This window comes from Elephas maximus, chromosome 22, assembly GCF_024166365.1.
Source record: "Elephas maximus indicus isolate mEleMax1 chromosome 22, mEleMax1 primary haplotype, whole genome shotgun sequence".
NCBI classification, from domain to species: Eukaryota; Metazoa; Chordata; class Mammalia; order Proboscidea; family Elephantidae; genus Elephas; species Elephas maximus.
In genome coordinates this window covers 63,127,737-63,154,081 of record NC_064840.1, presented here as the reverse complement: position 1 = coordinate 63,154,081, position 26,345 = coordinate 63,127,737, and the positions used below count along the sequence as shown (strand labels likewise).

The window sequence follows — 26,345 nt, the reverse complement described above, 5'->3', positions numbered from 1 at the left end:
TTTTTCTTATATGTTGAGCCCAAAATCTAATAGATCTGTCTATAAAAATATGTCTATAAGTATAATGAAATTTCTCAGATAGTTGTGAATTTCCTGTAACGTGGACCGTTTAGTCAGACGCCAGGTGATGCCCTAATGGGGATGTTGTAAAGAAGAGTCTTCAAGTGTCAGACACCCAGCCCTGGAAATCTGTATATCTGTAATCTTTCTCTGTACCGTTGTGGTGGTTAGCTGCTGTCGAGTCATAAATCAGCTCACGGCAATCCCACGTGTAATAGAACAAAACACTGCCCGGTCCTGCGCCATCCCCATGATCGACTATGGGTCAGATCATAGTGATCCGCTGGGTTTTCACTGACTGATTTTCAGACATAGATTGTCAGGCCTTTCTTCCATGGAGCCGCTGGGTGGGTTTGAACCACCAACCTTTTAGTTAGCAGCTGAGTTCTTAACAGGTTGCAGCACCAGGGCTCATTTTAGGGACTGTAGTAATCCAGAAACCAAACCCGTTGCTGTTAAGTCAATTTCGACTCATGGTGACCTACAGGACAGAGTAGAACTGCCCCCTAGGGTAGATTCGAACTGCCGACCTTTTGGTTAGCAGCTGAGCTCTTAACCACTGCGCTGCCATGGCTCCAGGGAGTACAGTTGTTACCCTCAAATGTACCTAGTGGCTGCATTAAGCAGTACGTTCATAGTTTCAGCTTAGGATAGTAAAAGTGAACAAAGTTGGAGTCCAAAGACTTGAAACTGAGCTGTAGGTCTCCTACATGCAAACTATGCAATTTCAGGCAACTCATGTAAATGCTCTGAGCCTTCATTTTCTCAGCTGTAAAATGGGCCTAATAACACAAACATCATAAGATTGATGTGATAAATTAAGATAATTATGTAAGAGTACATTGTGAACTGCAGATGGTATTCCCCCAAGCTGAGCTCTTCAAGTGTGACTGACTAAGGTCTCTACACCCTGTTCTGTTCCTTCTTATTTTGAGTCGTGCCTTGACAGCAAATGAAGGTTCCAAAAGCTTGACTCCTCCATGTCATTAAGGTTGACTCTACTTTGAGGAGGCAGCTCTTCCCCAATTGCATTTTGATGAGCCTGAGGGGCTTATCTTCACGCACTATGTCAGACAACATTCTGCTGCTATTCATGAGGTCTTTACTAGCCAGTTTTTTAGAAGTAAATCACCAGGGCCTTCTTTCCAGCCTGTCTTAGTCTAGAAGCTCCACTGAAACCTGTCTACTGTGGGTGACCCTTCTGGTATTTGAAATACTGGTGGCATAGCTTCCAGCATCACAGCAACATGCAAGCCCCCACAGTATGACAAACTGACAGACAAGTGGTGGAACAACGATGATACCCACTGCCTGGCACCCTACCTGGTGCAATGCCAGTGTTCAATAAATGTCAATTGAATGAACTTGATGTTTCTCCAGAGGACAGAAGGCAATCAATAGGTCAAGTTTCTAAGGAAGCTAAATCTGTCTTTAAGTTAGGCAAGATCTATCCAACAGCCAGAGCTGCACTCCAGGCTGGTTCAGAGGCTGATCGCTGTGTTTCTTGGAGGTGCTCAATCACACAAGGCTTAACTGGCTGTCAGAGATGCTCTAGAATGAGCTCTCCCCATAGAGTCAGAAGTAGAGAATAGCAAAGCCACATCAAAGTGTAGATGTTGCTGCCGTTGTTGTTGTTAGCTGCTGTCAGTTGGCCCCCAACTCGTGGTGATCCCATGCACAACGGAACGGAACACTGCCCAGTCCTGGGCCTTCCCTGTGATCAGCTGCGAATCATACCATGGTGATTCACACAGTAGATGGAAGAGTACTGTATAGTTGCATCGGCTGATTTTCAGAAGTAGATCGCCAGCCCTTTCTTCCTAGTCTGTCTTAGTCTGGAAGCTCCCCTAAAACCTGTTCAGCATCACAGAGGTGATGATACTTAGCAGAAAACCGACCTTGCTCCGGCCCAGAAAACTGCCTTACATGCCAGCATCTTAGCACACACAATTCAAGGTCAAGCATCACCATAATTACAAATTACTGTGTGCTGTGGACCTTTGGTGTTCTCACAAATACGGTAAATGTCAAAGCTGCTCATGTCAAGGGTCTATAGAAAACCACGTTATCCCTAGACCTCCAAATCCAATATGCCACAATGTTGTGACTCTGCATTTATGCATTTGCACCAGACGAGCCCTGGGTGCATTCATTTGTCCTACGAGCGTTAATTGATCACCTATGATATACTGTCCTGTGGGGAGAGGGGCTTGGGGAAGACAGCAGAAGGATAAACCAAACAGACTTGGCCTTGTCTCACAGGGTTGCAGTACAAATATTGATTCCATTTCAGCAACTATCTCCAGGAAAAGGTAAAACAGCAAGGAGGGGGGAAAAAAACTCTGCATGCTCAGAGCAAATTATGGGAATAAATTCAAAGCAATCCTAAAGTCTTAGAGAGTCTGAAGATATATAATTAAAGTAAAAAGATGGATCTTAAGCACAGATAGTTCATATAGCCTCAGGCTACTACTTAAAGAGAAAAGAATAGAAGGAAATACACCAATATGTTAACAGCAATTATCTTGGATTATGGGTGCTTTTGCTCCATCTTTGTGTTGCTCTGTTGCCCATTTTTTCTACAATGAGTTATATGTTTTTTCTGTGATTAGAAAAAAATCCGTATTATTCATTTAAGAAAATAATGTCATCTTCTCATTTTCTGGGTGTCTGCAGGAAAGATTTAAAGGTGTCCACTGGAATTTCATCTTCCCATTGTCAAGATCATCCTTACTGTGGGAGAAAGAGGGAAAGTGGGAGCAAATTCTTACTCTCAGCAAGTCTTTAAGTTGTTTTCTTCAATTTCCCAGCTAACATTTCTGTAGCAGACCTACCTAACATTGTCTCCTGGCCACGTTCTCTGAGAGAAGCAGCTCCACTTCCAGGCACTGAAATTGGAGCCTCTAGGTGGCACAAACGTTAAGCACTCAGCTACTCTCAGAAAGGTTGGTGGTTGGAATCCATCTGGATGCACCTCAGAAGAAGGGCCTGGGAATCTACTTCCAAAAGGTCATAGCCCTTGAAAACCTTACAGAGCGCAGCTCTACTCTGTTCACACACGGGGTTGCCATGAGTCAGAAATAACTCCAGCAACTGGCTTTGTTTTTTGTTATGTTTTGTTTTGTTCTTGTTTTTAGTTTTGCTTTTCTTGTACCACCCAACCTTGCCCCTGGCTCCCAAGCTGCTGCTATTGGACCAGAGCAAGATATCTGACTCAAGTTAAGCCAACAGATTTCCTCATTCAGGAATTTGGAATTGGAACAATGAGACTAAGTTGCAGAAAGATGATGGTACTTAAACAAAAAGTTAGTCATGTAGCATCGTTGCTGTTGTTGTTAGGTGTCATCAAGTCAGTCCTGACTCATAGCAACCCTGTGTACCACAGAACGAAACACTGCCTGGTCCTATGCCATCCTCACAATCATTGTTATGCTTGAGCCCATTGTTGCAGCCACTGTGTCAATCCATCTCCTTGAAAGTCTTCCACTTTTCCTCTGACCCTGTACTTTACCAAGCAAGATGCAGTCTCGCCAAGGAGTGTTCTGGTTGTACTTCTTCCAAGACAGGTTTGTTCATTCTTTTGGCAGTCCATGGTATATTCAGTATTTTTTGCCAACTCCGCAATTCAAAGGCATCAATTCTTCTTCAGTCTTCAAGGTTGTATCCTTTCGCCATACCTATTCAATCTGTATGCTGAGCAAATAATCCGAGAAGCTGGGTTATATGAAGAAGAACAGGGCATCAGGATTGGAGGAAGACTCATTAACAACCTGCATTAGGCAGATGACACAACCTTGCTTGCTGAAAGTGAAGAGGACTTGAAGCACATACTGATAAAGATCAAAGACCACAGCCTTCAGTATGGATTACACCTCAACATAAAGGAAACAAAAATCCTCACAACTGGACCAATAAGCCATATCATGATAAACAGAGAAAAGATTTAAGTTGTCAAGGATTTCATTTTACTTGGATCCACAATCAACACCCATGAAAGCAGCAGTCAAGAAATCAAAAGACACATTGCATTGGGCAAATCTGCTGCAAAGGGCCTCTTTAAAGTGTTGAAAGGCAAATATGTCACCTGGAAGACTAAGGTGCACCTGACCCAAGCCATGGTATTTTCAATCGCATCATATGCATGTGAAAGCTGGTAAATGAATCAGGAAGATGTAGCATTGGGGCATGGCTAATGCCATGACAAGTGAAAGCCACAAAGAAGTAAAAACTGAGACTCTCTCAGAGGAAACCCCTGAGGAAAGAGTGGAACAGAAGAGAGAGGCAGATAAGAGGCCACCTGGCACAGTGGAAGGAAGAAGGAATAGCCTCAGTCCTGACTGCCCACTTCCATTGCCCCGATAGCCTGTCTCTTCTTTAGATGTCTGTGGGATTGACTGTTTTATTCTCTCAGAAAGTTCCTGTTTATTTCAACTTATCTGAGTTTCTCTTCCTAACCACCAAAGAGGTTCAACTAAGACAATTTCCTTAGGTTATACAGTTGCTATGAGTCGGAATTGACACAATGGCAACAAGTTTGGTTTGGTTTTTGGTTTCAGCAATGAAACAGCACAATTCCCAAGGCAAAGTCATAGAAGCTTCATAGACACATCCAAATTCCCCGAGGAATCGAATTAATGGGCTGAAGGCTGGGGACCACGGCCTCGGGGGACATCTAGCTCAACTGGCATAACATAGTTTACTAAAAAAAAAAAAAGTTCTACATCCTACTGTGATGAGTAGTGTCTGGGGTCTTAAAAGCTTGTGAGCAGCCATCTGAGATACTCCAACCTGTCTAGAGCAAGGGAGAATGAAGACACCAAAGGCACAAGAGAAAGATTAGTCCAAAGGACTAACGGACCACAACTACCACAGCCTCCACCAGACTGAGTCAGCACAACTAGATGGTGGCCGGCTACCACCACCAGCTGCTCTGACAGGGATCACAATAGAGGGTCCTGGACAGAGATGGGGAAAAATACAGAACAAAATTCAAACTGAGAAAAAAGGACCAGACTTACTGGTCTGATAGAAACTGAAGAGACCCCGAGAGTATGGCCCCCTGGGCACACTTTTAACTCAGTACCAAAGTCACTCCTGAGGTTCACCCTTCAGCCAAAGATTAGACAGGCCCATAAAACAAACAATAATACATGTAGTTCAACCACGTATACAAGACTAAATGGGCACACCAGCCCAGGGGCAAGGATGAGAAGGCAGGAGGGGACAGGAAAGCTGGACGAATGGAAATGGGGAACCCAGGGTTGAGAAGGGGAGAATACCGACACATCGCGGGGTTGGCAACCAGTGTTATAAACAATGCGTATTAATTGCTTAATGAGAAACTAATTTACTCTCTAAACCTACACCTAAAGCACAATTAAAAAATAAAAGAATTTTATGAGGCTGGGTTAAAAAAAAAGTCCAATTTGTCATTTTTTGCCAGCAGATTATCTATTCTTCCTGTTACGAAGCCTCTCCCGGGCCTAAGGCACAGTTACCTAGGAGGCCATAGGCTGCAGTCTCTTCCTCTACCATGGGCTTCCTCTAACCAAAGGCCCCTCCACACAACCAGCTCAAGCCATGCTCCCTCCCCAAGCTCAGGGCAGCATCTTCACTTTCCACAAGCCAAACACACCAGGGGTGGTCTGCAACACCCATCAAAGGCCATTCTGCAGCTCCATCAAGAAGTACTCAGTGTGGTCAGAAGAACTGAACGGTGCCTCACAACCATTACTGAACATTTGGATCAAAGATTCTATAGAAGAATCCTGATCCAAGTGGGGAAAACGCAGAACGGAATTTCAAATTCTCAAAGAAACCAGACTTTCTGGAGCCATTGAGGCCAGACGATCCCCCTGAAACTATTCCCCACAGGAAATCTTTAAACCTGGAAATGAAACTACCCCCTGAAGTCATCTTTGAACCAAATAATAGTTAAGCCTAATTGGAAAAGAATGTCTGCATTAAGCATTGTACCCTTTTAAAGAATTTTCTAGATATGATCAAGTCGACAACAGCAACTTGAAATGATAGACGCAGAGCTTGGGGAGGGAGGGCAGTGAATTTGTGCTCACGAAGTGAACTAGTTTGGAAACAGTTATCCAGAAAGATGGCACAACTTGAAAAATGTAACCAATGTCATTGAATTGTACACGTAAAAACTGTTGTAGTGGCGTATGTTTTGTTGTGTATATTTTCACCAGAAAATCAGTCAATATATCTTTAAAAAATAATGGCATAGGCGGAAAAAACCAAGTGTTCAGTGCCCTGTGACCTTATGAACTCCCCAAAAGGCAGAAGTTTGTCCCTTGGGGAGAAAGACTAAGAGTCTAGCAGCCACTGCCTCAAGCCAAAGGAGAGGGAAGAGGGAGCCTGACAGCTCTGAGGTAAAGCCTCTTTTTGTTAAGACAACGCAGCAAACTTTTTTTAACCACAGCTGACATCACTCTAATAAATCACCATCATGTCTTGAGGGATAGAAAAAGCCAAAACACTGTCACATTTGATTTCGCTGGCTACTCATGTCTCCAGAACAAACCATGTGTTTTTAATCAACAACACTTTGTTTTGCATTTCTCAGACCCCAATACTCTTTAAATAGCTGCTTTTAACAGAGGGCTATTTTAAACCCAGTGCCAGCTTTCTTGCAGAGGACATTAAGAAACAGAGGACCACGTTACCAGCTCGTCAGCTTATCCTGGGCACTTTCTCTTCTGTGATTATTATGTATTATGAGGTTGTATCTGTCTGTTTAGGGTGGAGGTGGGGAATCCTCAGCCCTCTTTGGGAATTTAATTAGATGTCTTCCCAGAACTATGGAGTTTTTTGGTTTCTCTAACAGGCAACTCGACTGGGTTATGGGAAAACGGCAAATTTCCAGCCAAAGGAAACAAGAGAGAGTCACATCTGGGACTGGGAGTCCAAGGGAGGGAAAGAGGAGGTGGCAAAGGAGGGAGCCTGTTGGAGGGGAAAGGAGCAATAAAACAATGGCACATGTCAGTTTCAGCCTGCAAACTGGCCCAGACTTTTTGGAGGCAGAAGTGCTCGGGCCAGCCCACTGAAGCTTGTGTGGTGCTCATCCTTCCATTTACAGGACATGAGTGGCACCTCTAGGCAAGAGTAGGCTGTGTGCAGCAATCTTTCAGCCAAACGGGTCCCCTACATGACTGCCCATTGTTCCAAAATCTCCACAGTGATTGTTAGCTGGGTCCACCTTGTCCAGACATCAGTCTCTAACAACACCTGATTTTACAGAGACAATAAAAAGGGACTGAGGGAGACGATCATAACCTGAACTAGAGAAAAACCCTGTACCATTGGCTGGACATTTAACTCAAGCCGAGATTAACAGACCAAGCAAAACTGCAGGCGTGGCCACCATGTGGTTCTAGTGTTAGCCACCATCCTTCAGCCATAATGGCAAAAGTATTCTCCTTGAGTGACTAATGAAACCCTCTGACGTGGGGCAGGCCAGGGCTTCCGTCATTCCTGAAGATCCTAATTGTTCACCCTCTGATGATCAGATCATGCAGGACCCACAGGGGACCTAGGAGCAGACTCCCAGACCCATGGCATGACATGTTAGCCTCAGTCCCTCCTGGGTCTGAACCAGTGATCTAACTGCAGAAGATTCTCAATTGCTCAACGTCCGTTCTTTAATGAAGAGTCTTCATAGACTATCTACTCTCATTATTCCTTTTTCTACCTATAATTGGATCAATTGACGAAAAATGATGTGTGACTCTACTGTACCAAAAGCCCACTCAGCCAATGTCTTCAGCAAAAGTGCCAAACACCTTCTGCAACTGTGTTTAGAGAGGACTGGTCATTCATATACACCCCGACATAGTGGGGGGAGTTGTCTTCCAGACAACACTCAGCCTGGGAGACCCCCTCCATGACTCAGAAGTCTGTTCCATGATCAGTTCTGTCTCCCTCTAACAAATGCATCCTCAGTTTCCTGAGCCAGTATTCGCAGCTGTTCACTTGCAGCCTCAGTGGGTTTTGCTATAGTATAAGACTCACCTACAAGGGTTTCATTTAGTCTTGGGGTTTGTCTTGGTCATCTAGCACTGCTATAACAGAAATACAAGTGGGTGGCTTTAACAAACAGAAGTTTATCTTTTCACAGTTTAGGAGGCTAAAAGTTCAAATTCTAGATGTAGGCTCTAGGGGAAGGCTTTCTCTGTCTGTCAACTCTGGGGGAAGGCCCTTGTATCTTTTTTAGCTTCTGTTCCTCGGTTCCTTGGCAATCTTCATGTGGCCTGTATCTTCCCCTCTGTTAATACTTCCTTCTCTGTACGTAATCTGCTCTTTTTATATTTCAAAGGCAATTGGCTTAAGACATACCCTACACTGATAAGGTCTTTTTAACATAACAAAGAAAGTCCTATTTCTAAATGGGATTACATCCATAAGCAATGGGGTTTAGGATTTACAGCACATATTTTGGGGGACACAAATCAATCCATAACAGAGCTGACTATTTACAAGTCCAGGTTAGGGATGACTTTTCCAGTTGAGTATTGTTGTTGTTGTGTGCCACCAAGTCAATTCCAACTCCTAGCAACTCTGTAGGACAGAGTAGAACTGACCCATAGTTGGAAATCCTTCCAAGGCAGTAAATCTTTATGGAGGCAGACTGCCACATCTTTCTCCCTTGGAATGGCTGGTAGGTTCAAATCACCAGACCTTTCAGTTAGCAGCCAAGTGCTTAACCACTGTGCCACCAGGGCTCCAGTTGAGTATTACAAATCATTATTTCATATCATGGCCTGGGCCCTTAATGTTTATGACAAATGTCTTCATCCACTTGCTTGTCCGCACAGAACAAACTAGGACACCTGGGAAGATAGTGAACTATCAGCAAATATCCTCTGGTGTTATTTATAGGGTAATCAAGATTTGATTCAGAAAAAGAGAGGGGGTGTGTGTGGTGGAGGAGATTGTTAAACTCCAGGATTGACGCTTGGCAGGAACATCCTTAAACAAGCCTCTGTAGCTCTTCTCGTGTTTACCACACCTGCTTTCCAGGGGCTCCCATCCATGGCAATGGCCAGGTGTGCCTAGGTATGAGGATTAGGAGCCTTGCCACTCAAAGCATGGTCCATGCCCTACGGCACTGGCATGCTTATTAAAAGTGCAGAATTCTAGCTGCCCCAGACCTACTGACTCAGAATCTGCATTTTTACTAAGATCCCCAACTGATTTATGTAAATATTATAGTTTTAGAAGCACTAGTATTTCTTAGCCCTGGGTACATGTTAGAATCACCGGGGGGGGGGGGGCTTCGTAAAACTACTGATATTAAGGCTTCACTTCAGACCAATTAAATCAGAATTTCTGCAGAGCTGTAGAGCCTAGGCTTTAGAGTTTGAGCTATCCCTAGTAATTTCAATGTACACCCAGAATTGAGACAACTGGTCTAGAAGAATCATCATTCATTGAGGGTCTACTATCTTCCTGACTCTGATGAGGAGCTTTACAGTCTTTATCCTCACCATAACCCTAGAAGTGTAGGCACTGCCCTCCCCACATCCCATAGGCTCTATGTCAGAGCTGACAATTGAACCCAGAGTCTGAGCTCCAGGCACCACCCCAGCCAGTCTTTCAATAATAGCAATATCCCCACATCTGAAGAAGACTGACTTAACAGGGAAAAGCAGCCACATAGCTCAAGGAAGTCCAGGCTCAAGGAATGCAGTGTTACCCTGTTGAACAAACAAAACAGGCTGCAGTGGGAAGAGGAATGGTAGGCAGCAAGAACACAAAGTTGAGAGTGTGCCACTGCACAGCTAGAGAAGTCCTGGGTCAAACAAGGCAGTGCCCTCTCTGGGAAGGCCAAGTGCAGCAGCTCACAGACCATGAGACCTGCCACCTGGAGGAAGCTTCCAGTGATCCCTGCCCAGTCACACCCAGAAAAACCAGGCCGGCCAGGTAAAGAAATCCAGCCAGGTGAAGAATTCTAACCAGGTTTAACGGGACATTTATGAACAAAATGCACTTATTAGTAAACAGTAATTACAAGAGAGCAGTTGCCTGGGAGGAGCAGGTAACATGGGGGCCCATTTTCTGATGCCTTCTCTGAGCAAACCCTGTTTGAACTTAAAACATCCCTGCTGTCAACACGAGTGTTTAAAGAGGCCTGGGTTTCTGAAATACAAGCAGTAATCCTAATGCCTGCTCTTAATTGAAGGTGCCATAATTTACTGGGTACTTTCACATGCACTAATGCCCTTAACCTTCACAATAACCCTGTGAGGCAAGTATTTTTCTCCACCCCATTTTATAGATGTGGAAACTAAAACTCAGGGGTTATTAAGTGGCAGGCCCAAGGCCACATAGCTAGTGACTGAGTCATGGAGCTGGAATTTGAACCCAGGCCTTCTGATAAAAGACCAGTATCTGTTAGACTTCCCCTATCTGCCTCCCAGACCAAGGTTATGTCCTTCAGGCAAAACTCCCGACCTGCAAGGGAATGTCTTCCTCCACTTCTGGAATTCTGTTTGCTGCTAGTCACCAAAGCCTGTATGCTTAACAGCCTACAGCCTGTGCACTAGCAGAACTCTTGGGAGAGACTGTTGTTCCGAGGGGTCTCCCCTCTCTGAGACTTAAAGAAGCCTACATGCAGTTGCAATAACAGAAAAGTTGTTACTGTTGTTAGTTGCCATCAAGTCAATTCCAAACCCATGGACACTCCGTGTGTGTCAGGGTAGAACTGCTCCATAGAATTTTCAAGGCTGTGACCTTTCGGAAGCAGATCACCAGGCCTGTCTTCCGAGGTACCTCTGGGTGGGTTCGAACTGCCAACCTTTCAGCTGGTACTCAAGCGCTTCCTTTTGCACCATCCAGGGACTTCCTAGTGGAAAAGTAGGCCAACCCAAAAGGAGATCATACCATTAGGTTCCAACTCATGGCAATGCCATGTAGGTCAGAGTAGAACTGTGCTCCCTAGGGTTTTCAATGGCTGATTTTTCAGAAGTAGTTCACCAGGTCTTTTTTCCAAGTCACCCCTGTGTGGACCTTGAACCTGCAACCTGTTAAACGGTTAACCAAGCACATTAACCTTTTACACCAACCAAGAGTGCCTAAAGGAGGGTGAGGACAGTTTAAACTTGAAGGGTTTACACATAAACACACTCACAGAGGCAGGCACTTACACACTGTATCTCAACAGCAGGACATTTTCAAGGTCACGTTTTAAGTTGCCCCAAAATTCTGGGAGGAAGTCATGAGTAAAATTGTTGCTATTGAGTCAATTCTGACTTATAGAGACCCCATAAGCCAGAGTAGAACTGCCCCATAGGATTTCCAAGGAGCAGCTGGTGAATTCCAACTGCTAACCTTTTGGTTAGCAGCCTGAGTTCTTAACCACTGCACCTCCAGGGCTCCAGTCATGAGCATAAACAGCCCCAATATGGCTACAAAGTTATAAATGTCATCACTGACTTGCAGAAGATTAAAGAATCTGGGAACAAATTAGCCTGGTATAGATAGTGACTTAAAGAAGAATCTCAGAGAGGAGTTGGAGAAGCCAACAACTTTAAATCCTGTAAAGTTTTTTAATCAAGTTACTCTATTATTTGAAATTGGCAGAACACCAATGGGTTTATTCCAAAGACATAATTTATGATTTTTTTTTTCTTTCAGTTTTCTTTTTTAAGGGCATTAGGGTGTTAGTTCCTTGCTTCCTTCTTCTTGAGGGTTTCTTTTTTTTTTTTTTTTTGGGCAATATGTCACTTTCTTTTCTCAAATCTGTTTCCATCCAACATGTATAAAATGGAGCCAGTTCCAGGCAGCCCAATAACTCTTGTTTTCCTCACACACACCCCGAGAAGAGCTCCTTCCTCGATTAAACTAGCCAGCCCTGGAGCCACAAGCAAGAGAACACAATTTTGTACAAAAGGTTGTTCTCCTTCACCTGGCTCTCCTTAACTGTTTAGTTATTCCCTTGTAGGAAAAGAGAGGGGGGAAAATTCTCATTGCCAAATCATCCCCGAAATCACGAGTGAACTTTCGCCTCCAAGTGGACTCCCTCTCCAGTCCATTTCCTTCAGCAAACCTTCCTGAAGGGCAGTTTTAGTCACTCCTGATGCCCCCAGCTCCTTTTGAATTTCTTCCACGCCATTCCTAGACTACCCCCTTACCCCCACCCTGGTGCCCCACCTCCAGCTTGCTGATTCTCTTTCTCCTAGCTTCTCTGAGGGCCGCTTTCTCCCTGTCTGCCTCTCCTGCTTCTTTCTCAGGGAGCCCCCAGCTCCCTGAGTGCCCTGGGAGTGCACACATTCATGCAACACCCCTCCCACAGGCCCTGAGAAATCCCAGAGATCAAAGAGCTCAGAGTGAGGCCAGGTGTCCATCCTCCTCCACAGGCCATGATTAATCAAACCGCCTGACTCACAAGGAGATCAAACCAGGCACCCTGCCAGCTGTTGGTTAAAGCTGGCCTTCAAGTTGCCCTCATTAAATTTCTTTTCCCTCTTTCTTTCCCTGCTGACTCCTGCCCCGTGATCATCTCTTGGATCTTTCTCTCAGCTCTTTCCTCTCTCCTCCTTTCTCCTTCCGCCAGGTTTTCAATATCCGTTTTGCTCCATGTCCCTTCTTCATCATCTTTCTCTTCCTCCACAACCCACTACCATTCTACAGACGCTCCTTCCCCTCTGTCCTCACTTTCTACTGTTCCTTTGCCTGAAGATTCCCTTCTTGACCCTCCTACTCAGCCACAGAAAGTTCCAGGAGGAAGTCGTCTGTGGTGTCTGTGCCAGGCTGCCCGGGTACCAGGCTGCAGGGGTGTTGGAGAGCAGGTTTCCCCAACATTCAAGGCCAAGAATGAGTTCAGCAATGCTGAGCTGAATTCTCACCTGACCCTCTCTGCAGCAGGCACAGACCTCTACAGCACCACACACACACATACTCACATGCACACATACATGCATATATACACACACACATGCATATATACACACACACACACGTGCATGCATACATATGCATATATACACATAACACTATGCACACATACACACATACATACATAAGCACACATGCACACACAGATACACACATATGCACACACTCACATGCACACGAATACATATACATACACAGAGACCATACCTGGGCTACTATTCACTTCCTGTTTTTGAAAGGCCTCTAGGCTGTCAGAGGGCAGCTCCTCAAAGAAGCCCCTCGTGGTTGGACCACTGGCCATTTCTCACCTCAGAACAATTTTCAAACCCCCACACAAAGAACCAGACTCACCCATGAGCAAAGAAGCAGGAATACAACCCAGAAGCTGGAAAACTGGGCAGAGGGCCTTTCTTTTCTTTTCCTGGCATCTCTGCCCAGACAAGGAAGGATGGAAACATTGGATCCTGACTACTTCCTCGGCTGATGTGTTGAGAATATTTACTCCAGTTGTCTAAGAGTTATTTTTATACACTTTTTCCTACAACAAACACTGGCAAAAAGCAAATCCAGGCTGCAGAGCACTGTCCCCTCTTTCTCAGCCTCGCTATGTACGCATCTATGTCTTTTTTAACTTGTTTCTTATTTCGGAGGTTCTTAAAGCACAGAGGCGAGAGAAAACACAGATGGAGCGGAGCAATGTTGTAGCTGTGCACAGAAGACATTGCGCCGCTTTGAAGATTTTTAGAAGACTTGGAAGACCTCAAGATGTAGTGAGGGTTTTGAGGTTCTTTTTTTTCCTCTTTATGTTGAAAATTATTTCCTTGCTTCCTCTCTCGGTTTCATTTCTGTATGCCTGGCATCACCTGCTGCCGGTGGGAACACAGGGCCCCTTGGCCTCAGTGACTGGGTCATTCTGGCTGCCCCCGGTTTGACCCCACTGCTACCTGCCGGTGTTTCCCCAGCTGTGAGCGAAGAGAGCCTGGTGGGAGGAGAAGCCATCCATCAACTCAGGCAGCAGCAGAGGCCTGGATGAGGGCGAGAAGGGTCAGCGCTGGCGCGCCCTTGAGCACGTCAGAGGGGGCAGAGGGGATTACAAATTGTTGAGATATCCACACTGGGCTTGATTGATGATACAGAATGAGGGGCAGCGTATGGACAAGCTTCAATCACTGGTTTGTCCCGTCCTCCTGTCCTCCTCTGGCACCAGGGCAGAGCCGCTCTCCTGTTCAACACCGGACTTCCTCCAGCCCACCCCCACCGGCCCCTTTCTCCCCAGCTCTCTTTTTCATGCCTGCTCACAGCCCATCCGTCAAGCCATGCCCCGAAGTTGACCTTTCGCAGAGAACAGCCAGCCTAAGAAAACCATTTCTTTCTGAAAAACCTCACCAAAGACTTTTATTAATGCTGGCAGGCCCGGCAGTCAAAGGAGTGCCACCATTCCTTCCCCCGTGTCCTGCTGCCTCCTCAACCTGAGTCCTGTTCGCCTGGAGCAAGAGTGGGAACGGTAGTGTGACCGGGATTCTTTAGGAGTGCTCCCATTTCTCTCTCCCAGCCCCAAACCCACTTCTGCCCCAAGTGGGCCCAGCTAGACCTAGCAGTCAACTGTGGAGCTGTGGGTGCTTGTCCCACACTGAGACCCACCAGTTTATCCTGTTGCACTCTTCGCTTCCTTGTGGCCTGCCCTCTCAGAGGCAGTGGTGGGGTTTCAGGAAAGGCACTGTGACCTAGCTTGGAGAAACGCTAAAGTCAGCTGAAGAGAAACATCCAGCTTTTTGGCAGCGTGAGCTGGAATGGGGAGGAGATGTGTTCTGGACTTGGGCGGGGGAAGGACAAGTCATTGGGCAGTTTCTAGCTGGCGGGGGGACCTGTCCATCTTCTTAGGGCTCCTTTTTTGGAGACCACACAGGTTGCCAGTCACGCCACTGTGGCAGTACAATAGAACAGAGACTGGGGACATGTTGGGGCAAACAGTGATGGGAGATGTTTAATAGAATTACTATCAGGCCTCGAGTTAATGAATCACAACTGCAAGAAACGATGATAATCCAGCAGGCATTAGTGACAGATTAGCTTCAAAGCTGCCATAAAAGTGCCATAATGCTTACCTAACGGCATGATTAACTCTCCCGGTACAGAATGCTTTATGGGGGAACCAGGCACCAACAGAGGCTTGACAGAAAGCCATGGCAAGATCCCCGGGACGCCGGGGGCACCCCCACCATGGCTGGCCTATTGGCTTCCGCTCTGCCTGGAGGTGATCTTCCCTACTGGATTGTGGGCAGACCAGGCAGCTGCTCAGGCACACCCCAGGGCTGGTCTCCAGAGGGAGGCAAGCATTGTCTCCTGGAGTCCCTGCAGTGCTTTGCCCCTTACCAAGTAGCAGCTATTCCAGGGGACTAGGAAGTCACATAGTCCCAACCTCCAAGGTAGCCACATTCTATGACGAAAGCTCCACCCCAGTCCCTGATCAAAGGACCCAGCTTGGAGCAGCCTGGAAAGGGTGCTGTCTTGGGAACTCACCATGACTCTGCTCCTCCCTAGCTGTGGAACCAGAGTCAGTGAGCCTCTCTGGGCTCAGGCAGCCAGGTCCAGCCTGCATCCCTCACCACTAGACTATATTCCAGGCATAATGCAAATCTCCTCATGCTCATTATTTCATTCACTGCCCCCCACCAATCTGATGAGATAGTTACTATCATTATCTTCATTTTACAGACATGGAAACTGAGCTTTGGAGAGTCGAGGTGCCTAGCAGTAAATGTGGAAGCAGGCAATATCCCCCTGGTCCTTGCTTCTCTATCAGCCCTGGGACCACCACCTAACCTCAGGGAAAAGCAGCTTGTGAGACACTAGATAGTATCTTTTATGAGGAAGGGAGGTTCCCCTCTGCTTGATTGCCCACCCCTTCAGGCAATAAACCAGGTGAAGGGACCTCCTGAGAGTTATCCTCACCTCTACCTTCAGGGTAGTGGAAAAACCATGGCCTGGAGGCAAGAGACCTGCACTCTACATCTCCTCTTCACCTGGGCTCAGTGGATCCCCTCCTGATAGTGCTACCTTGGGCACTCAACCACCCTTCATCTCAGTTTCAGCTCCTCTTTTGTACAACGGGAATAATAAAAAAAAAAAAACACTCAACCACCCTTCATCTCAGTTTCAGCTCCTCTTTTGTACAACGGGAATAAGGATAGTAATAATAATACCTTGCCTGCCTGACAATGGGAAACTGAACATCTTGACCCCTTGAGGCTCAGATCTGCCTGTTTACATCCCTCCTGCAGCGTGCCCACAGACTCCACTCCAGAGCCTCTCACCACGGCCTGCCCCTCTTCCCATAAATTTGGAGGCAATTAGCATAAAGCCCAGTTCCAAAGGGAATTCTCAGAGCCATGTTCATCTTCATAATGTTGAAGAAAATCCCCCAGGAGGCCTGAGTTACCGCTGTGGCAGGCAGGCTGTTCTGGTCTGTTTAACTAGGGCTCTACGAGAGGCACGCAGCCCTCCCTCCAGATGGCCTTCCTTCCAGCCCACACTGTCCAAGAGCACCCACCCAGTGGGGACTCCCATCAGGCTGCCCTCTGATAACACTTCAAAAGGGAGCATCAACAGGCTCCAGGTTTTTGCAGATCTGTGCTTCTTTTAAATTCCAGAATCAAATGGCAAACCATCATTCAATCAGCAAATATTTACTTTTGTCGGACACCATGGAAAAGGCCGAGAAGATTCGCTATACTCCTTTGCAGCCTTGAATCCCAAAGCAGAGACATAGGCTAGTGGGAATATATGCTGAAGGCATGTGCTGGCTGACACTGGGTGAGCATTCTGAAGGTGACTGACTGCCTTGCTGTCCACCATGTATCTCTGGTAGCCATGTTCTCTTGTCTACGCTGTTGGCCTAATGTGTGCCAAGTGGGTTCCAACACTTCAGATACAAAGTCACAAAATCTCCAGGTTGGAAGAGACCTAAATGATTGCTTCTTCCACCCCTCCCCAAGTCTACCCCCATCTGCTATTGACTCCTCTTGAATCAAATATGTAGTTCTTATTTCAACATGCCATGCCCAGTGAAAGCTCAATAAATATTTATTGATGGTGGTGCCCATGATGAATTAACAGCCAAAGCTATAAAAGTAAAGTTTTACACAGGAGAGACCCTGGTGAGAAAGAAACTGCTACATAAAGTTAGAAATTTTTCAAAATGACAAGCGATCACACTTGCACACACACACATACACATACACATACACACAGACACGGTGTGGCAGAGACAGGACCACAGTTCTTTACCTTGCCTATCCAGGAAATCACATTGGAAAATAGAAAATGTCTTTATGATAGAAAATTCTGGTAATGCCCATATGTCAAAACCAGCCTGCTCCTCTGGTGGAGGGCACGCTCACCTTCTCAGGGCCAATCAGCACAGCCTGTCAAGATCTGCCGGGCCCTGGACCCAGAGTCTTACTTCATCTCCTTTGCCAGAATCAAGGCCCCGAAGCAATTTCTGTCCTGGAGAAACAAAATGGCACTGCTGAGTGCTTTACTGAGTGTCCAAGGTGGGCTGAGGTAAGTGCCATAACATACATAATGCTGAGGATGCTAAAACTTCAACAACAACAAAAAAGATCCAGGACAGGATGGGTACCTTGAATGAGCTGTTAACAAGTTAGTGTGCACCTAGAAGGAAATTCTGGGGAATGTCACCATAAAGAAGTCAAGAGCATCAAGGCCTAGTGAGCAGAGACCCGTCATTGCCAGCCAATTATACTGTGTAGCCCCAAGATGTTTATACGTGTGAACATGCTAACTGTAGGTCTAAGAGCCTCCTGTGGTTCTTTTTTAGGGTCGACCAACAGAGGTAACTTTTTCCCTTATCTGGACAGCCTGAAGCTCCCACCCTCAGCACAGAAGCACCAAAGCTTACTGTAGCCCACTTCAATCTCCATCTCGATGACCCTTAGAGTGAGTTCAGGGGAGCCTGCTAGTTCACAGGAAGGAGACAGGGCCTTTGCAAACTGAGCCACAGAGATACTTGAAGTTCAGTGAGGAGTCCTGGTCCCTCTGAAACCAAGCAAGAGACAACCATTTACAAGCTGGTAAGACACATGGGGAGTCCTTTGATGGTGCAGTTAGTTAATGCACTCAGCTGCTAACCAAAAGGGTGGAGATTCAAGTCCACCCAAAGGTGCCTTGAAAGAATGACCTGGAAATCTACTTTTGACGAGTCAGCCATTGAAAACCCTATGGAGCACTGTTCTTCTCTGACACACATGAGGTCACCATGAGTCAGAATCAACTTAGCGGCATCTGGTTTTTAAGACACACGGGTGAAAGAAAAACTCATCCAGCTTGCAAGGGAAAACAGAAAGCCTTGAAGAAATGGATTAGAATTTGTCCTAAGCTTATAAAGTGAGATTGCATGTGTAACTCGCTTCATTTGAGCTTGGTCTTTACCCCAAGAGACCAGGCTCAGAAACTGGGTTGAGTATCCTAAAGTGCAGTACGTGGCAGAGTTGGCAGAGAAGGAAAGGGTACAAAGCAGGAGTAGAAAGGAAAGGCCATGAAAACCAAAGGCAGAATCTTAGAAGGACATTTCTACCCTACCCTTTCCCACTTCAACTTTTTAGAAGCTCCTCAAGAGAGCAATGAAGAGAAGCAGATCAGGGAGCTGGAGAGTGGGGCCTTCCTGGGGCTGCCTTGCCCCTTCCAGTCCCCTCCTGGACTCCTGATTGTTCTCCCGCTTCCAGCTCTTGTTCTTTGTCCGGTCCCCAGGAGCCCCCTATTTGGACTCTATGCTGGTGGTTGACCAGCAACCTGGGATAAGGGGACAGAGAGAAAGAGACAGAGAACCTATCAACAACAGATTTAGTGGCATTGCCCTGTGCCAGGCACTCTGCTAGCGAGAGTCCTTCCCACAGGAAGATCACAATATGTCCATGGACAGAAAGAGAACACCCGCAGTCCAGTTGGCAATACCTGTTGGCCTCTTCCCAACTCAGGCCTGTCTTCCCCAGCTGCTGAATACTGCCTCATGATTCTGCTCTAATTTTTAGTGTTTGTTCCTGCCCAGATGGGGTGTCTGATCTTGCCATAACCAATGTTTTCTGCATAAGGGGACCTGGTACATTTTTATAGGAACCCAGTAGTTCCCTGGGGCCAGACTCTAATGCTGTCCAGATGCAGAAAAACAGAAGGGCCATTCAAAAACAACCGAAATATCAACACACATTGAAAGCGGTCTGTTAGCACTTGTCATAAGCACAATAAACAAAACAATGAAACCATCAGAAAGTACCGTGAGACAGTTAGGCTTTAGGAACTTGGCTTTGATGACTTAGAAAAGCAAAGAAAGGGGGCAGAACCAGTTCCCACTTGGGCTGAGGCTTGTTTGTTCTGCTTATCTGAAGTCAAAGCTAACAATCCTCACCACGATGAAAGGACCTAGAAGTTTCTCCTTTGCAACTAGCTCCTCTTCCCATTGGTGCAGCGGTCGATTTCTGCACATGGCCCATAAAACACCCGTTTATATTACACCACTCCCATCTCTTGAAAGACCCTTGTTCCCTCTGCGTTCCCTGTGAGCCAACAAGCAAGAGTGTGTACTGGAGTTCTTACCTGGGTGGGCTCCAGGAAATAAGGCCGGTGGGCAAGAACGCAGGAGAACCCTGTGTCTGTCATGTCCTCCTTGACAGTCAGATGCCCTAAGCCCAGGTGAGTCACAGTGGGCACCAAGGGGCTGCTGGTTCTGCCTGAGGGCCAGCTGCAGAGACATTTGTCCTGCCTTTTGGAGGAAGAGTCTGGGGGAGAAATGTCAACGGCCCACCTGGCAGACATAGCACATAGCCTTCCAGTCTGAGCTGTAGAGCTGGGGGTGGCCCTGCCCCCGGGGTAAAATGAGGCCACCTGTTTACCACAGTCACTCAAGGTTGTTTCCCAGCATCTCACTGCTCGGCTTCACTTAATTCCCGCAATGGGTGCTGGCCAACTCATCTATCAAATTACCCACCAGTGATTTAAGTGAGCTTAGTTCTTTTGTGTGCACTCCTCATGTATTTGACTCTTAGTCAAGCAAAATAGGGGATTGATCAAAGGGACGTGGGGAACAGACAGAGCTGTATACTGTGGGAGACAGGGGCGCCATGAGCTAGTGGGGTCTGGTGACAAGAGGGAGAGCCTGGGAGGCCCAGGACGTGGGCTCTCATCCTCTGCTTGGCTGCGGGATCCTAGTCAGTCCTTCGCATCCCTCTCTCCCCATGTACCTAGCTGGCCAATCTAGTAAGACTATGGGCAGATGAATCAAAAGACTCCACTCCGTTCTTTCCTCCTTATTGGGAGGGAAAAAAACATCAGAACAAAGGAACCAAACATACCTAACCTACCCAGAGGAACTCTCCCAACTCTGTTCCGGGCCTGAAGACTGAAGTTTGTGCTGTCATAATCCTCCTTCACTGCAAAACGTGTACAGTATTTGCCAGTTCAGTCCGAATCCACCTGTTTCTCTGGAACAGAGAACAAGTCAGCAACAATTGGTAAGTATTTCTTAAACACCTTCAACATGTCCAATTAACTACTGTAAACATCTTAACAGGTGGGAATAAGCTTGAAAATGAAGCCCCATCCTCCCCTAGATGTCTTTCAACTTGCTGGGGATGCAGCCCCAGGACTGGTGGCCCACCCCCTCTTTGCTTCCAAAACAACCTGTAGCCATATGAGGACAGAATCAGCAAGCGCCCCTGGAGCTTAGCTCAAGTGCCGTCCAGAGCAGCCATCTTGCTGGTGTTCAGCCCTCTGTGGCATAGAAGAAAGTGCATGGATTTTTGGAGTCAAAAAAAACCATGAATCGGATTCCATCTTTACCACTTACTACCTGTGACTGACCGCTAATTCATAAGACTGTTATAAGGGCTAAATGATATCATATCTAGAAAGGACAAATGCAGAGCCCAGCACAGAGTCCAGTAAAAACCCAGTACAGGATAAGCACGAAAAAAAGTTGCCATTGCATTGATTCCAACTCATGGTAACCCCATATGTGACAGAGTAGAACCGCTCCATAGGATTTCCTTAGCTGTAATCTTTGCAGAAGCAGATCTCCAGGCCTTTCTTTCGCAGTGCACCTGGGTGAGTTCAAACCACCAGCCTTCAGGTTAGTAGTTAAGGGCAAACCATTTGTGCCACCCAGGGACAGACTATGCTCAATGAATATTAAATTCTTTATTTTCATCTCTGCCCATAAACACAGGCATCAATTAATACACAAGTATTTATCGGAAGTCAATTAAGTAGACAATACAATGAAAGTTCAAAGGATACAGATAAACAAGCCAACATTACTGCCTTGGAGGAGTTCCCAGGATAATGGAGAAAAGAAGCAGATAAGTTAAATGTATAGGGAAAAAGGCATCTACCAATAAATATCGGTAGAAATTAAGTTTACTTACACAAAACTATAAAATAGAAATACAGAGTACTGTTAATTATAGGGCGGCAATACAGTCGTTCACAGTCACAGTCATCTCGCCTGATACTACTACTTACGGATTTGGATTAACTCATAGAAGTTTTGGTTTCCTCATTTGTGAGATGGAGAAAATAACATCTATCTCACAGGGCTGTGGTGATGATTAAACGAGATAATGTACGGCTCTTCTGCGCCGTGCGACCTCGTATGTGAAATGTGAGTAATAATTGACCTACCTCATAGGGATGTTCTGAAGATTACGTGTTTAATACACGTAAAGCACTTAAATAGGGCTATTAAGGAGCCCTGGTGGTGCAATGGTTAAAGTGACCAATTGCTAACCGAAAGATAAGCAGTTCGAAACCACCAGCGGCTCTGCAGAACAAAGTTATGGCAGTCTGCTTCCGCAAAGATTTACAGCCTTGGAAACCCTATGAAGTCGCTATGAGTTGGAATCAACTCAACAGCAGTGGGTTTTTTGGTTTATATAAATGTTTCCTATCGTTACCCTCTAGAATGTAAGTACCGTGAGAAAGGATTTTGGCCTGCTCTCTGCACTGATACACTCCCAGTAGAACAGAACATGGTACTTAGTACAGAAATTATTTGTTGAGTGAACAAATGGTTGGATGTCATTGGAGAACAGAGGGCAGATTCCATTCCGAAAGGTTTCCTGGCAGAGTTAGTGCCTCCACTGAGGTTTCAAGGGTGAGGAAGACTTAGCCATGCTGAGAAGGTGGGGAAGGGCATGCCTGCAGAGGAAACAGCACAGCAGAAGTATCCGGTGTGAACAAGCATGGTGTGAGCAGGAGACTACCAGTAATCTAGTGCTTGAAGAATAAAAAGTGCAAGCCAGGGAGAGGCAGGAGATGGAAGTTCTTTACCAGATCTTCTACTGATTGATCTTAGTGGGACCAAATACAATCTGAAACACATACCCTAGAGAAATATGAACATTTGAAAATAACACTTTAGGTCAATTCTTCCAAGGTCTCCAAGTCACTGGACCTGATCCAGAAGAACATCAGAAATAGCACTTCCCATGAGCCCTCTGCTCTGGGGAATGTCTCATCACATGGGACCCTAACCCATATGTCTGCAAGATTTCCAGCCCACTTGGAAAACCAGGTGACCATGCCTGTGAACTCTGACCCCACCAATCCCAGCAGGGGCTGCAGAAGCATTTATATCTTCAAAGGTCCTGGTAAATGTTAGCCAACAGCCTCCTCCCAATCCCCATCCCTCACCTCCTCCTGCTCTGGCCTATCAGGGGTCAGGGACTATGGGTCACACCTGGCCAGCCTAGCCCAGGCCCCAAATTCAGTCCTGCATCTCATCCACACATCATCCTCTCACTGCTGGCTACGTCTCTTCTCTCCCCCCACACACTTGGGCCCGGAGCTAGGGAAGCCATAGAGGGTGACAGAGAAGGGGGTCCTATACAGAAGGCCCGGGACACATTCCATGGGGTCTTTGAACAAACAGGGGCTCCGGTGAGCCACCCTGGAAGGAGACCTAGGTTCCAGGTTAGGGTAGGGAGTGGGAGAGGCCCATGGACCAGGGTCAGCTCCAGTGACTGCCTCATCAGGCAGGTTTCAGTGACCTCTCCCTGACCCCAGAAAGCTCACTTGTCACTCTGATCTTCTTAGGGCAGAGAGGTCTGTTAACTTTTACCAGACTCCTTTGACATGGAGAGCTAACAAGAACCTGGGAGGGAGGTTCATTCAAGTGTCAGAACCTCAAGCACCATACTCTACAACCTCACCCCTCCACACAGCCCTGGACCTCCAGGCCAGAATACTGGGCTCCCGCAAGCCACACACAGGTCCTCTCGAGGTGTGAGGAGCAAGGCTCTGGGCCCAGAAAATCAGAAGGAGAGCCTGGGCCCTGGGAATTAGCTACCACACTGGCTTTGGGTTTGGTCCCACCATAGACTTCAACTGCCCCTGCTGGTGGCTCTCATGATGTGATGGCCTCAGCTTGTAGCCATCACAGGGCCTGCCCTGCCCATTTCACAGATGAACACATAAAAGTATCGAGAGTCAGAGTCTTGCACCTCAGAACCTACTATATAGCTACAGTAGTCAAAACAGCCTGGTACTGGTACAACAACAGATACATTGACCAATGGAACAGAATTGAGAACCCAGGTGTAAATCCATCTACCTAGAGTCACCCGATCTTCAACAACGGCCCAAAGTCTATCAAGTGGGGAAAAGACAGTCTTTTTAACAAATAGTGCTGGGAAAACTGGATGTCTATCTGCAAAAAAAATAAAACAGGACCTCACATCATACACAAAAACTAATTCAAAATGGATCAAAGACCTAAATATAAAGCCAAAAACTATAAAGTTCATACAGGAAAAAAATAGCATCAACACCAGAGGCCCTAATACACTGCAGTAATAGGATACAAATGATAACCAACAACACACAAACTGCAGAAAATAAGCTAGTTAACTGGGAACTTCTAAAAATTAAATACTTAAGCTCATCAAAAGAGTAAAAAGAGAACCCACAGACTGGGAACCAATTTTTTGCTATTACAAATCATAGAAAGCTCTAATCTCTAAAATCTACAAGAAAATCCAACACCTCAATGACAAAAAGACAAATAATCCAATTAAAAAAATGGGCAAAGGAAATGAACGGACATTTCACCAAAGACATTAAAGCAGCCAACAGACACAATGGGAAATGCTCTCAATCTCTAGCCATTAAAAAAAAGAGAAATGCAAATCAAAACCACAATGAGATACCATCTCACCCTGGTATTACTGCCGTGACACAAAACAAAACAAAACAAAAAACAGGAAATAACAAATGTTGGAGAGGCTTCGGGGAGGTTGGAACTCTTAGGCACTGCTGGTGGGTATGCAAAATGATACAGCCATCTTGGAAAACGATATGGCGCTTCCTAGAAATAGAAATACCATGTGATTCAGCAATCCCATTCCTAGGAATATATTCTAGAGAAATAAGAGTCATCACACAAAAACACGAATAGACACATGCACACCCATGTTCATTGCAACATTGTTCACAATAGCACAGAGATGGAAACAACCTAGATGCCCATCAACAGAGGAATGGCTAAACAAACTACGGTACATACACGCAATGGTGAATTTGCGAAGCATGTCATAACATGGTTGAATCTGGAGGGCATTATGCTGAGTGAAATAAGTCAATCACAAAAGGACAAATATTGTCTGAGACCATACTGTAAAAACTCATGAAAAGGCTTACACACAAAAAGAAACAATCTGTGATGATTATGGGGCAGGGGAAGGGTGGGGATGGAAAAACACTAAATAGACAGTAGATAAGTGGTAACTTGGGGGAAGGGTAAGACAGTACACAATACTGGGGAAGCCAGCACAGCTTGTACAAGACAAGGTCATGGAAGCTTCATAGACACATTCAAACTCCCTGAGGGACCGAATTTCTGGGCTGAGGGCTGTGGGGACCATGATCTTGGGGAACATCTAGCTCAATTAGCATAATATAGTTTATAAAGAAAATGTTCTACATTCTACTTTGGTGAGTAGCATCAGGGGTCTTAAACGCCTGTGAGCAGCCATCTAAGATACTCCACTGGTCTCACCTCATCAGGAGCAAGGGAGAATGAAGAAAACTGAAGACACAAAGGAAAGGTTAGTCCAAAGGACTAATGGACCACGACCACCATAGCCTCCACCAGACTGAGTCCAGTAAATCTAGATGGTGCCCAGCTACCACCACTAACTGCTCTGACAGAGATCACGATAGAGGGTCCCAGACAAAGCTAGAGAAAAACGTAGAACAAAATCCTAACCCAGTAAAAAAGACCAAATTACTGGCCTGACAGAGACTGGAGAAACCCCAAAAGTATGGCCCCCAGACACCTTTTTAGCTCAGTAATGAAGTCACTCCCAAGGTTCGCCCCTCAGCCAAAGATTAGACAGGCCCATAAAACAAAACAAGACTAAAGGGGCGTACCAGCCCTGGAGCAAGGACTAGAAGGCAGGAGGGGACAGGAAAGCTGGTAATAGGGAACCCAAGGTCAAGAAAGGAGAGTGTTGACATGTCATAGGGCTGTTAACCAACGTCATAAAACAATATGTGTACAAACTGCTTAATGAGAAACTAGCTTGTTTTGTAAACCTTCATCTAAAGTACAGTAAAGAAAAAATGTAAACAAAGAGTCAGAGACTTGCCATGGCTGTGAGGACTGGAACCCAGGGATTGTTATCTCTGAGCTGCCACTGCTGCACTATGCCATTTGGGGATTGTTGCCCAGCCAGCACTAGTAAAATGGACCTGGAGATCTGGGCTAGGAGTGAAGGCCAGAGCACCGTCAGCTTCAGCCTCCCTGCCCTGCCCCTTCCACTGCTGCTCTTAGGCAAGATTCTGTGAAAGCTTGAGAACAGGCAGGGTCAGGGGATGAGTTCTCACCTCAGCCCTACCAACGGGAAAATCACTTACCCTTTCTGTGCCTTGGTTTCCCCATTTGTCAAACAGAGTAGGAAGAAGATCTCTAAAATCCCTTCCACGCTGTGAGATTCCATTCTTTCACTGCCTCCAGGTTCTCCCACCCACAGTCCCCCTAGAAAACCCAGGCCAGTTTATCTGCTTTTACCATAGAACTCTATAGCCAGAGGGGCTCATCTAGCTTATTCCTTTTATTTGAAAAATGAGAGAGCTGGAATCCAGAGAGATGAATTAGCCGAGTGACCTTGAGCAACACACCAACAGACAGAGGCAAATCCTGGAACTCAGGTCTCCTAGTCCTTTGTTCTTTACATTGTGCCAGCTCTTCCTAAAATCGATTCTGATCTCAAAATCCCCCAAGACCCCACCTTCCCAGAGATACACACCAAATCCTTTGCCTGGCATTGGAGACCTACCTGCCAGCTCCCTAATGACCGCTTCAC

At 46.1% G+C, this 26,345-nt stretch overlaps 1 long non-coding RNA gene across 8 annotated transcripts in view; it reads right to left on the bottom strand.

Moving 5' to 3' along the window:
* Positions 1–26,345, bottom strand: part of LOC126065328 (uncharacterized) — a 303,221-nt gene that overhangs the window by 88,336 nt on the left and 188,540 nt on the right. For 6 of the 8 annotated variants that reach the window (XR_007514833.1, XR_007514827.1, XR_007514825.1 and 3 more), the window contains one exon: positions 20,337–20,465. This is a non-coding gene — a long non-coding RNA (uncharacterized LOC126065328). The remainder of the gene's footprint in view (positions 1–20,336; positions 20,466–26,345) is intronic. The other 2 variants (XR_007514829.1, XR_007514832.1) reach the window with 1 other exon arrangement.